Source organism: Oncorhynchus gorbuscha, linkage group LG14 (assembly GCF_021184085.1).
Source record: "Oncorhynchus gorbuscha isolate QuinsamMale2020 ecotype Even-year linkage group LG14, OgorEven_v1.0, whole genome shotgun sequence".
NCBI classification, from domain to species: Eukaryota; Metazoa; Chordata; class Actinopteri; order Salmoniformes; family Salmonidae; genus Oncorhynchus; species Oncorhynchus gorbuscha.
The window spans coordinates 36,677,762-36,690,448 of NC_060186.1; positions in this window are offsets into that span (position 1 = coordinate 36,677,762).

Genomic DNA, 12,687 nt, shown 5'->3' on the forward strand with positions numbered 1-12,687 from the left:
GTGTCATCTTGGTACATAAGAATATCTACATATGAACCCAGCCAACCACCTGAAAAATAAATGCATCGCCGGGTGCCATGCGACCTCCTGTAGCTATAAAACAGTGTTATACTGTATATCAGATTGCAATGCAAAAGACATAATCAACATGGCTAACATGACACAATCATGATCATACTAGCAATTAGTGCAGGAACTCGGCACTCTCAGAATTCCAATTCAATGTAAAATCATAGAAGCTGTCTTTCAGTCTTTCGATCCCAGCTTTGATGCACCTGTACTGTCTCTGCCTTCTAGATGGTAGTGGGGTGAACAGGCTGTGGCTCGGGATGCTGAGGTCCTTGATGATATTATTTTCCTTCCTGTGACACAGGGTTCTGTAGATGTCCTGGAGGGCAGGCAGTGTAACACTGGTGACGCGTTGGGCTGATCGCACCACCCTCTGGAGAGCCTTGTGGTTGCAAACTGTGAAGTACCGTCCCAGGCAGTGATACAGCCCAACAGAATGCTCTTAATGGTGCATATATAGAAGTTCATAAGGGTCTTAGGGGCCAAGCTAATTTCTTCAGCCTCTTGAGGTTGAAGAGGCACTGTTGCACCTTCTTCACCACACTATCTGTGTGGGTGGACCATTTCAGGTTGTCAATTATGTGCACACAGAAGAACTTGAAACTTTTTAACCTCTCCACTGCGGACCTATCGATGTGGATAGGTGTGTGGTCCCTCTGCTGTCTCCTTAGGTCCACGATAAGCTCCTGCATTTTGTTGACGTTGATGAAGATGCTATTTTCCTGGCGCCACACTGCCAGTGCCTTCACCTCCTGCCTGTAGGCAGTCTTGTCATTGCTGGTAGTCAGCTTAACCACTGTTGTGTTGTCTGTAAACTTGATGATTCAGTTGCGGACGTGCATGGACACGCAGTCATGGGTGAACAAGTGGTACAGGAGGGGGCTGAGCAGGCATCCTTGTGGGGCCCCCCGTGTTGACGACCAGAGACTACTAGGTAGTTACAGTAATTTCGGAAAGTATTCAGACCCCTTGACTTTTTAAACAACAAGAAAAAATACGTTACGGCCTTATTCGTATTGTTATTCGTATTTTTTTTCTCTCGTCAATCTACACACAACAAAAAAGCAAAAACAAGAGTGTGCAAAGCTGTCATCAAGGCAGAGGATGACTACTTTCAAGAATCTGAAATATAAAATATATTTTGATGTGTTTAACACTTTTCTTGTTACTACATGATTGCATGTGTGTTATTTCATACTTTTGATGTCTTCACTATCATTCTACAATGTAGAAAATAGTTGTTGTTTTTTATCTAAAAATTGAATGTGCGTCCAAACTTTTGACTGGTACTGTAAATATTCAGACCTTTACCTTTGTTAAAGCAACTTTGGCAGTGATTACAGCCTTGAGTCTTCCTGGGTATGGTGCTACAAGCTTGGAACACCTGTATTTGGAGAGTTTCTCACATTCTTCTCTGCTGATCCTCTCAAGCTCTGTCAAGTTGGATGGGGAGAGTTGCTTCACAGCTATTTTCAGGTCTCTCCAGAGATGTTTGATGGGGTTCAAGTCCGGGCTCTGGCTGGGCCACTCCTGTGTTGTCTTGGCTGTGTGCTTAGGGTCATTGCCTGTTGGAAGGTGATCCTTTGCCCCAATCTGAGGTGCTGAGCACTCTGAAATAGGTTTTCATTAACGATCCCTCTGTACATTGCTCCGTTCATCTTTCATCTTTACATGACACTTGGCATTCAGGCCAAAGAGTTCAATCTTGGTTTCATTAGACCAGAGAATCATGTTTTTCATGGTCTGAGAGTCCTTTAGATGCCCTTTGGCAAACACCAAGCAGGCTGTGCCTTTTACTGAGGAGTGGCTTCCGTCTGGCCACTCCACCATAAAGGACTGATTGGTGGAGTGCTGAAGAAATGGTTGTCCTTCTGGAAGGTTCTCCCATCTCCACAGAGGAACTCTGGAGCTCTGTCAGAGTGACTATCGGGATCGTGGTCACTTCCCTTAAGTGGACAGCTCTAAGAAGGGTCTTGGTGATTCCAAACTTCTTCCATTTAAGAACTATGGAGGCTACTGTGTTCTTGGGGACCTTCCATGCTGCAGACATATGTTGGTGCCCTTCCCCAGATCTATGCCTCAACACAATCCTGTCTCGAAGCTCTACGGACAATTCCTTCGACCTCGTGGCTTGGTTTTTGTTCTGACATGTACTGTCAACTGTGGGACCTTATATAGACAGGTGTGTGTGCCTTTCAACATCATGTCCAATCAATTGAAATAACCATAGGTGTACTCCAATCACATTGTAGAAACATCTCAAAGATGATAAATGGGAACAGGATGCACCTGGGCTCAATTTCTAGTCTCATAGCAAAGGGTCTGAAAACCTATGTAAATAAGGTATGTCGTGGACAGTCATGACAGGTATCTGTTTTTTATTTTTAACAAATTTGCTAAAATGTCTAAAAACCTGTTTTCGCTTTGTCATTATGGAGTATTGTGTGTAGATTGATGAGGAAATATTTGAAATTAATCTATTTCAGAATGAGGCTGTAACATAAAACAAATGTGGAAAAGGTCAAGAGGTCCAAATACTTACCGAATGCACTATACTTATCACCACCTGTCCTATCCAAACAGTCTATCACTACTGGTACTGTTCTGCAGTAGCTGATGCATCTTTAAAATGCACAGTGACATGATCATCTAAAACCTAGGCCTACAATATCGAGCTGAAGCTTATGTCTAACAATATATGCCGGTAAGCCATGATTGAAGAATAGATGTTGACCTGGTAAGAAGAAATATACTGCAAAGATGACCAGAATAATTGAAATGACCCGGTATGTTTAGCCGGTGGCAAACTGATGCCATCCGAGTATCACAAGATACCACGCTGCCCGATAGCTGATCAATTCACGTCGCGGCCCACAACATTTGAGCCAGCACGATGGTGTTAGATATGAGTCATGCTCAGTTAAATTACTGTAGCAGAGTGAGCTGCATCAGGGTATAAGATGCCTTCATACGGACAACGTACAAGCATGCATGATAACGTGTGTTAACTTGCTTACAACAATCCTAAAATATAGTACAATACTAAAATATTGCCTAACCTGATACTTCATAATCACTTCAGCGGGAATGAATGATGACAGAACTAATTCATAGATAACTGCAAGAATGCATTTTTCTCCTTTAAGGGGCAATCTGGAATAAACCAATAACGATTATCCCACCACTATTAGTTAACTAGCTGGGGAGAAGTCTGAGAAAGTGACCGCATGATGCACAAAACAGCTATGAATGACAGTAAAACCTGATAATGCATTAGTAAATAAGACAGTACTAATTAATCCACAAAGGGGTAAATTGATCACACCAACCATACATCACAAGAAATACACAATTCAAATACACAAGAACATAAACAATAAAAAGCTGGATATTGTCAATGAATGTAAAACTAAGTGTTCATGTTAAAAAGCCTCATTACATCTGGTAAAGGATCTGCGAAAACCTTGGTTTTGCACCTGGATAAAATGAATCGGTCTGCCATCGTACTGCGATGCTCCAAGCAGATGCTGTGGAAGGCGTGGCTAGTGTTTGCCTCTATGACACCACAACCTCACCGTGTGCTCTTGGTAACAGCAATGACAGCAGACATGCCATAACGACTATGTGTAGAAGATACAAGACATAACAGCCAATGCATGAATTAGCATGAGCATTGACCTCAGCAAGGAGCCTAAACGTATACATACTCCTGCAATGGAATATTGGCAGTCATGCACATAATGAGGTAAAGAATATCAGCTAACACCTGAATAGAAAGAATTAGCATACAATACAATAGTCTAAACAAAACTGTCAATAGAATAATACTATTAGAATGCAATATGGATTGATAGGGAGGGACTAGCTATGTAAAATGCATGACAAATGATTAGAAACATGGCTAATAATCAGAGCCTAAACATACTGCTACCGCTAAGGATGAAGCCAATAAAACTACATTGACTGAAATTACACTGTAAAATGTATGCTAATAATGAGCTAGCAGATACTCTGATTTCCTCCGAGCAGAAAAGCAGCAAAAGTGTAGTTATACAAGCACATTAATCCAGACCAGTCTGCACATTAAGTTGAATGTATTGTTAGGTTAAACAGTGTAATGGATCAGCACCATCTCCTTGCTCATGATCATAAAACATTTCCTACTCACTGTATATCGACACATAGGCCTGTATAGCTAGCCTAGCATAGGCTACTTCCTAGGAATGATTCTCTGTGATCACAGAGTGCATGACATTGGGAACTGACAAAGTGTACAATATGCTACTCCCGAGACTAATTCTACTTAGCTAGCTAGTTTGTAGCAGCTATTGACTGACAACTGTAGAGCAGCAACATGGTTGATCCTTGCAATCAATGACATCCCCGCAGCAGCCAAGCTAGCAAGCATTCACAAAGAAAGTTCCTATTGAAAAAAAAAACTCAAGCATAGCGAAAAACAGCTAGTTACAGCAGCAACGCAATGGCAGCATGCATGCTGATGACATTCGGCATCGAGGAAGCATGTGTAGAACTAGTCAACTTAAATAGAATGCATGTAAGTAGGGTGTGAATATAACTGGTGCAAAATCCACTGATGAGATCAGCTAATGCCACCAGACTCCACCACACTCAGGTTTCCCTTCTGAACCGGCTACATTTAATTAATGCCTGCAAAAACACTAGAATTTTTGCAAAAAAAAATGTTTTTAATTTGTATATACCCCAGCCATTCCCCTCCCCTAGGCCTGTGGCGGTCATGATTTTGTCAGCCGTTAACTGTCATGCAAATAACTGCCAGTCTCACTGTAATTTAATGTTAACATAAACAAGTTTAGTATCTCTGGGCTTCCATGCATAGCCTACAAGCCACTGATGCAGACCTTTGGAACATCAACATTTCAAAAAGTCTAATAAATCCATTTAATATAGCCTACACCATCACAATCAATTCATTATTTATTTTAAACAAATATTATATGAAGAAAATGTAGCCTATTTCAGATGAACAGAAAAGCGTATTCTGAGCCATCCTTTTGTTAGGCCCTGATCTGACTATGCCATATGGCTATGGGCTACACGAGTTCATTTAGCAGACATGATTTTCTTATAATTACATTGGCATTATTTTATGTTATTTTATAGTAAGACAAAAACAATTGAACATAGCTGAATAAAATAGAAAGGATATTTTCCCCAAACGATTTCCGAGGGATTGTGCACATGCAGCTATTCTGTGTTGAGTGGTTACCAAGTGATATTTTGAAACATATCCTCCCATATGGTTCATTTAGAGTTAATTATGGAGCTTTAGTTATAATACTACTTTTAGGCTATATGTTTTGATTCCCACAGGGAAACAGTACGAAAAAAAGTATTAAAATGTATGCACTCACTATGCGCTCTGGATAAGAGCGTCTGCTAAATGACTCAAATGCAAATGGAATACATTCTAAGGCTGCATGATGGGACTCTAATGATGACTTTTTTTAAAAGGTTGCATGAAAGGCATGTGCTCTGCTCTGTTTCTTGCGCAGGCTGCACGCACTTCATCAGTCCCTAATTCACAATTTGACACGCACTTGGCAACAGAGCTGTGACTGGTCACTATTCAAAATAGGAATCCTCTTTTAAATAGCGACCATAGTGACCAGTCAAAAATCTGTTTTCACACGCGCAGGGACTGGATTTATAATGGGTTTACATGTTTCACTAGGCTCTGTAGGCTATGGGCTCTCCAACACTGTTCCAGGGGTCCTAGGCCTATAGGATACGCTTAGAGTTATTTGGCCACATTAGTTGTTATGCAAACCTTATCAAAACATACTGTATATGCCTATGGGCTGATCTGGAGGCAAGGGCTGATCCTGGTCGTATGACAAGTTCCAGAACTTTAAAGAGGAGATGATCTCTGTCGGCTTCCCGAGATTATTTGTCTGTGTCTTTGAGTGCCTTCTTTCCTCTCCGGCCGGGCGGGGTTCTTTTTTGTTAAGAAGAAGGACGTGTCTGAATCGTTTTTGTCGAGATTCTGGGAGGCTTCCTAGGGGCTGAACGGTCCATAACGGATTATTCTATATGATGCATGCGACTAGGATTTGAAAAAGTCTACTGCACTGTTTCTTGCCTTGGGCATCGTTCACATTTGATGTTACTCTCACCCATCAAACGATTCTCATTTGAATCATGTCTTTACATATACTAAATAATATACAGTACCAGTCAAAAGTTTGGACACACCTACTCATTCAAAGCTTTTTCTTTGTTTTTACTATTTTCTACATTGTAGAATAATGGTGAAGGTATCTAAACTATAAAATAACACATATGGAATCATCTAGTAACCAAAAAAGTGTTAAACATATCAAAATATACTTTATATATTTGAGATTCTTCAAAGTAGCCACCCTTTGCCTTGACAGCTTTGCACACTCTTGGCATTCTCTCTTTCAATTAACAGGTGTGTGTGCCTTGTTAAAAGTTAATTTGTGGAATTTCCTTCCTTCTGCGTTTGAGCCAATCAGTTGTGTTGTGACAAGGTAAGGTTAGTATACCGAAGATAGTGTTTTACCAATTAGGGTTAAGTCCATATGTGTCATTGGATGAGTCTTTCTGGGCAGAGCCACTTAAGTCACCTTCTCCTAACTAATCCCACTTGGATATTTATGGCATGGAGTCATTGGGATGGTTCAGAACTTCTCCCGTGGAGCCTTTCCTGGCTGAGCACCTCAATACTAAGACTTTGAGCTCATCTTCCTCTGCCCCCAAACTCGCTCATCTCAACGACCGCTCCACCGCGGCCATGTGGAGTCTCCATCGACTTGCCTGGTGGCACCGATGACCGGGATAAATTATCGGAGTTTAGCCACCTTGCTGACCATCCCACTTGGGCCCTCAAGTTTACCTCTGAGGCTTCTGGGAGGGTCTTGGAACCGCAACTGTTTGCCAGAAAGCCCTCTGGCTGATTTATGCGAGGCTGTCTGAAACAACTTTTTGCCACTGCCTCTCAGTATTTTACCTGACAACATCAGTCATGTACTGGATGTATCTGAGGCATCTTGGGCTCATGGCCTCAATGATTGTGGTAGTTCCGCTTGACGTCCTCCTCATGAGAGACTTCCAGCACTGAGTGACCTCACTCCACCAGCACAGATGTGTGGTTCTCTCTGCAAAGTGCATATCGGCACTTCAATGCCGGAGAGACCCATCCCTCTTGATGCAGGGCTGCCCCACTGGGAGACAGAATGCATCACTACAGGGATGGGGGGCGAAGGGCGTACGGTGAACGGTGTATACTCAGACCATCTGAGTACTCCCCATATCAACATTCTCAAGCTCTACACTGTGTTACTAGCCCTCAGGCACTTCCGTCCGTTCCTACAGGTCCAACCTGTCCTAGTCGGGTCAGACAATACATCTAAATTGGGCTGAGGTCGGGTGATTGAGGAGACCAGGTCATCTGATGCAGCAGATGCTTTACGGTGGGAAACACACGTCTCACAAAGACACAGCGATTGGAACCAAAAATCTCCAATTTGGACTCAAGGCCTGATTCATTCAGTTTCCTCTGAACAGTTGATGTTGAGAAGTGTCTGTTACTTGAACTCTATGACACACTTATTTGGGCTCCACTTTCTGAGGCTGGAAACACTAATGAACTTATCCTCTGCAGCAGAGGTAACTCTGGGTCTTCCTTTGCTGTGGCGGTCCTCATGAGAACAAGTTTCATCATAGCGCATGATAGATTTTTGCAACTTCACTTAAATAAACTTGAAAAGTTCTTGAAATATTCTGCATTGACTGACCTTCATGTCTTAAAATAATGATGGACTGTCATTTCTCTTTGCTTATTTGAGCTGTTCTTGCCATAATATGGACTTGGTCTTTTACCAAATAGGGCTATCATCTTGTATACCATCCCTACCTGATTTGCTCAAATGCATTAAGGAAAGAAATTCCACAAATTAACTTTTAAGAAGGCACACCAGTTAATTGAAATTAATTCCAGGTGACTACCTCATGAAGCTGGTTGAGAGTGTGCAACGCTATCATCAAGGCATATGGTGGTTATTTGAAGAATCTCAAATATAAAATATATTTTGAGTTGGTTAACATTTTTGTTGATTACGCAATGATTCCATATGTGTTATTTCATAGTTTTGATGTCTTCATTATTATTCTACCATGTGGAAAATAGTAAAAATAAAGAAAAGGCCTGGAATGAGTAGGTGTCCACATTTTTGAATGGTACTGTATATATGGAGATAGTTTGGTGCCTAAAATAAGGGGATAAATACATGTAAAATAAAAGTGTTTCTGACCTTTCTTATATCTCTCAGATATAGGACAAACACTTCAGAACTAACATCCTTTAGACTTTTTTGGGGACTATCTGTTGTTCCGTGTAGTTTATATTGGCTAATAGCAGTGATGCCAAATTCAATGTTTCATCCAATATTGTTTTAATGTTTTGGGGGGATACCTTAAGAGGGCATACAATTCTAAATCAAATAGCTAAATAATCCTTGATATGGCCATCTTAAAACAATTCCATGTTAGCTTAGAGCCCCCCCCCCCCCCCCACACACACTTCTCTAGAGTGTAAAGACTGTTTCTTACCTTGGCCACGTGACCTTCATGCGCTCTCGGTTCAACCTTCATGTACTCTCTTGTTTGGAGGTTCCTTAGGGAGACATCTCACCAGATTGAAACCCCCCTTTAAGGAACTTTAAAGTAATCCGACCTGATGAAAGAGGTCCAATGTTAAGGTGAATTTGAATGAGGAAATTAGAGCATTGCTGGGTGCTATATAGACATGCGGGGCTGAGGAATCACTAGTAGGTATTAGATTCACATGCTACAGTTATCCCAGCCATAAAGTCCCTTTCTTCTTTTCATCATGGAACTTGCAATTTGAAAAGTTTCGCCTGAAGCCTCCAACTGAAATAAACGTGATTTAATTTATCCATTGTAATAGTGTTTGATGGATGTGTTCATCGCTGGGCTCTGTCAGGTCATTTTGTTATTCTATTCCCTACATAGTGCACTACTTTGGACCAGACAAAAATTGTGCACTATGTAGGGAATGGGGTGCCATTTGGGACACAAACACCTGGCTGCAGGAATCAATAGTCTGAAAAGGGCATGCACACACATGTGAATCTATGGGTTCTCCACCAGTCCTGCATCTTGTGTATGTCCCAAATGGCACCCTATTCCCTATATAGTGAACTACTTTTGACCAGGGACCATGGGAAACAGGGTGCCGTTTGGGGGGGGGCCTTATGGGCCTTCACCATACAGAGTGTAAGGGTAACAGAGCAATCCAGCAACGCAGGGCCTGGCTTTCAAACTAAACACACTCTCATTATAGCAGGTCAGCACCTGAATATATGTTTACTATTACAAGTTTACTGCTGTTGTCAGTGGGTGCTCCAGCCCTGTGTAGTTTGGACACCTCCCTGTTGAGTCGGAGACACAATAGAAGCGACAACAGGTTACAAGAAGACATCATCAAATCTGCTCTGAGCTGAGCTCACACTTGTGTGGGTAGACGGTGATGAATATGCGTCCCGAGTTTTCTCTGTGTATTTCACATAGACCAGGTGGGATAGGAAGGCATGACTAAATTAGTTTCACTAAATATCCGTCCATGTTCCTCTAATTCAGTCTGCTACCTGATAATGATGGTGAAACAAGTTACATTCATCACACCTTGAGACAGGCTCTTTAGCAAAAAATTAGGTCAAATAAATGAATGATTCAAAGTTGTATTGTCACATGCACATGGTAGAGCAGTAGTAGATTACTACAGTGAAATGCTTACTTGCGAGCTCTTTCGCAAAAATGACTTGACTAGAATATAGTATATACATATGCAATATAAAACATGATGTATACTTTTTTTTTAAAGTGATCAATGTTCCATGTCTATGTACATAGGGCAACAGCCTCTAAGGTGCAGGGATGAGTAACCGGGTGGTAGCCGGCCAGTAACAGTGACTAAGTTTAGGGCATGGTGGAAATTGGCTAGTGATGGCTATTTATCAGTCTGATAGCCTTAAAATAGATGTTTTTCAGTCTCTCTGTCCCAGCTTTGATCCACCTATACTGACCTTCTGGACGATAGCAGGGTGGCTCGGGCGGCTGGGGTACTTGATGATCTTCTGTGCCTTCCTGTGGGCTGAACGCACCACCCTCTGGAGAGCCCTGCGGTTGCGGACGGTGCAGTTGCCCTACCTACAGTAATACAGCCGGACAGGATGCTCTCAATGGTGCATCAAATTCAAATTCAAATGTATTTATTTATATAGCCCTTTGTACATCAGCTGATATCTCAAAGTGCTGTACACAAACCCAGCCTAAAACCCCAAACAGCAAGCAATGCATGTGTAGAAGCACGGTGGCTAGGAAAAACTCCCTAGAAAGGCCAAAACCTAGGAAGAAACCTAGAGAGGAACCAGGCTATGTGGGGTGGCCAGTCCTCTTCTGGCTGTGCCGGGTGGAGATTATAACAGAACATGGCCTCTGTAAAGTTTGTGTTTGTGAAGCACTGCTGTCTTGCAAAAAGTAAAAAGCTGCAAACAACAGATTGACCCTCTGTTTTGAGGAACATTAGCAACAAGCACAATGCTATACTATTCAAAATAAATTCACCAGCTAATGTGAGCAGAGCTCCATAAGAATTTTGTAGGAAAGATACTGCTGCAACTTTTTAATTTAATTTATGAAAAGGCACTGTGGTATAATTAATGTTCAGTAGTCTGAGTGCTTTTCATTGAATCAAATTAATACCTCAGTCAGACTTAGAACCCCTTCTCCCATGAGATGAAGAGACTCTTCGGTAAAGATTAACAAGATGTTGTTTCACAGCATGGGTGCATCCCAAATTGCACCTTATTCTCTATATAGTGCATTACTTTTGACCTGGGCCCATAGGGAATCCCATAGGGCTCAGGTAAACATTTGTGCACTATAAAGGGAATAGGGTCCCATTTCGGACGCATACACAATCTCCCCAGCCACTCATCCACCACACATCAGGCCAGGGAGAACAGCCTGCTTTTACAGCTTTGCTTCCAAAACAATGGCAATAAAGCAAACCCCAGCTGCTTGTCTCCATACCCACACAAGATACTTTTCAGTTCACACCCCTAATAGTGGCCATTAGCTCCCCTCTTCACCTCTCTCCCTCCCCTCCTCAGCCTTCTTCCGCCCAGCACAGTTGCATTCCTAAAGCAATGGCCAGGATGCAGTGGTTTACTCATCTATGTGAATGAGAGGCCCCACGCATTAACAGATCACCCTCGATGGTGTGTGACATGGTCTTTCACTAATCTCCTTATCCTGGTGGTATGACTTAATTTTCAATGGTAAGGAATACTGATGCATAAAATACATTTGAAAAAGTACATATGCATACATAATGTAACATACATAGGGATAGACCTACATGTAACTTGTATTTCCTCAGTGCTATTGTATGGGGGATGTGCAGTTGTACCTGAACCAATGTGACTTGCCTTTGTGAGCACAGAAATTGAAGGAAAGCAAATCGAGTACCCCTGTCTGAGGCTATTCAGAAGGAATCCATCCCAGGATCTTCAATATCAGATGGGCCCCAGTCAGAGCTCTGGTATTGATCCTATGCTTCAGCACTTCTCTATGGGTCTTTTTAGCAGAAGCTTTCAGTCCTACAGATAAGAACTGTGGAGACAGATTACTCATTACTCATATGGAGTCTGCTAGCCAGTCTACACTTATGCTTTATGCCATCTTGATATTAAAAGCTCACCTTTAACATAGAATCCTTAATGGTGAAACAACCACATCTATTTTCGATATTACAGCAACAAAGAGTTTGACAACAACAAGCAGTGTTTTTTCCCCTTGGACATCATTGCAATCGCGATATACACTACATAACCAAAAGTATGTGGACAGCTGCTCGTCTCATTCCAAAATCATGGGCATTAATACGGAGTTGGTCACCCCTTTGCTGCTATTACAGCCTCCACCATTCTGGGAAGGCTTTCCACTAGATGTTGGAACATTGCTGCGGGGACTTGCTTCCATTCAGTCACAAGAGCATTAGTGAGATCGAGCACTGATGTTGGGCAATTAGACCTGGCAGTCTGTGTTCCAATTCATCAAAAAGGTGTTAGATGGGGTTGAGGTCAGGGCTCTGTGCAGGCCAGTCAAGTTCTTCCACATCGATCTCAACAAACCATTTCTGTATGAACCTCGCTTTATGCACAGGGGCATTGTCATGCTAAAACAGGAAAGGGCCTTGCCCAAACTGTTGCCACAAAGTTGGAAGCACAGAATCGTCTAGAATGTCATTGTATGCTGTAGTGTTAAAATGTCCCTTCACTGGAACTAAGGGGCCTAGCCTGAACCATGAAAAACAGCCGCAGGCCATTATTCTTCCTCCACCAAACTTTACAGTTGGCACTATGCATTGGGGCAGGTAGGGTTCTCCTGGCATCCTCCAAACCCAGATTTGTCCACTGCACTGCCAGATGGTGAAGCGTGATTCATAACTCCAGAGAACCCACTGCTCCAGAGTCTAATGGCGGCAAGCTTTACATCACTTCAGCTGACGCTGGGCATTGTACATGGTGA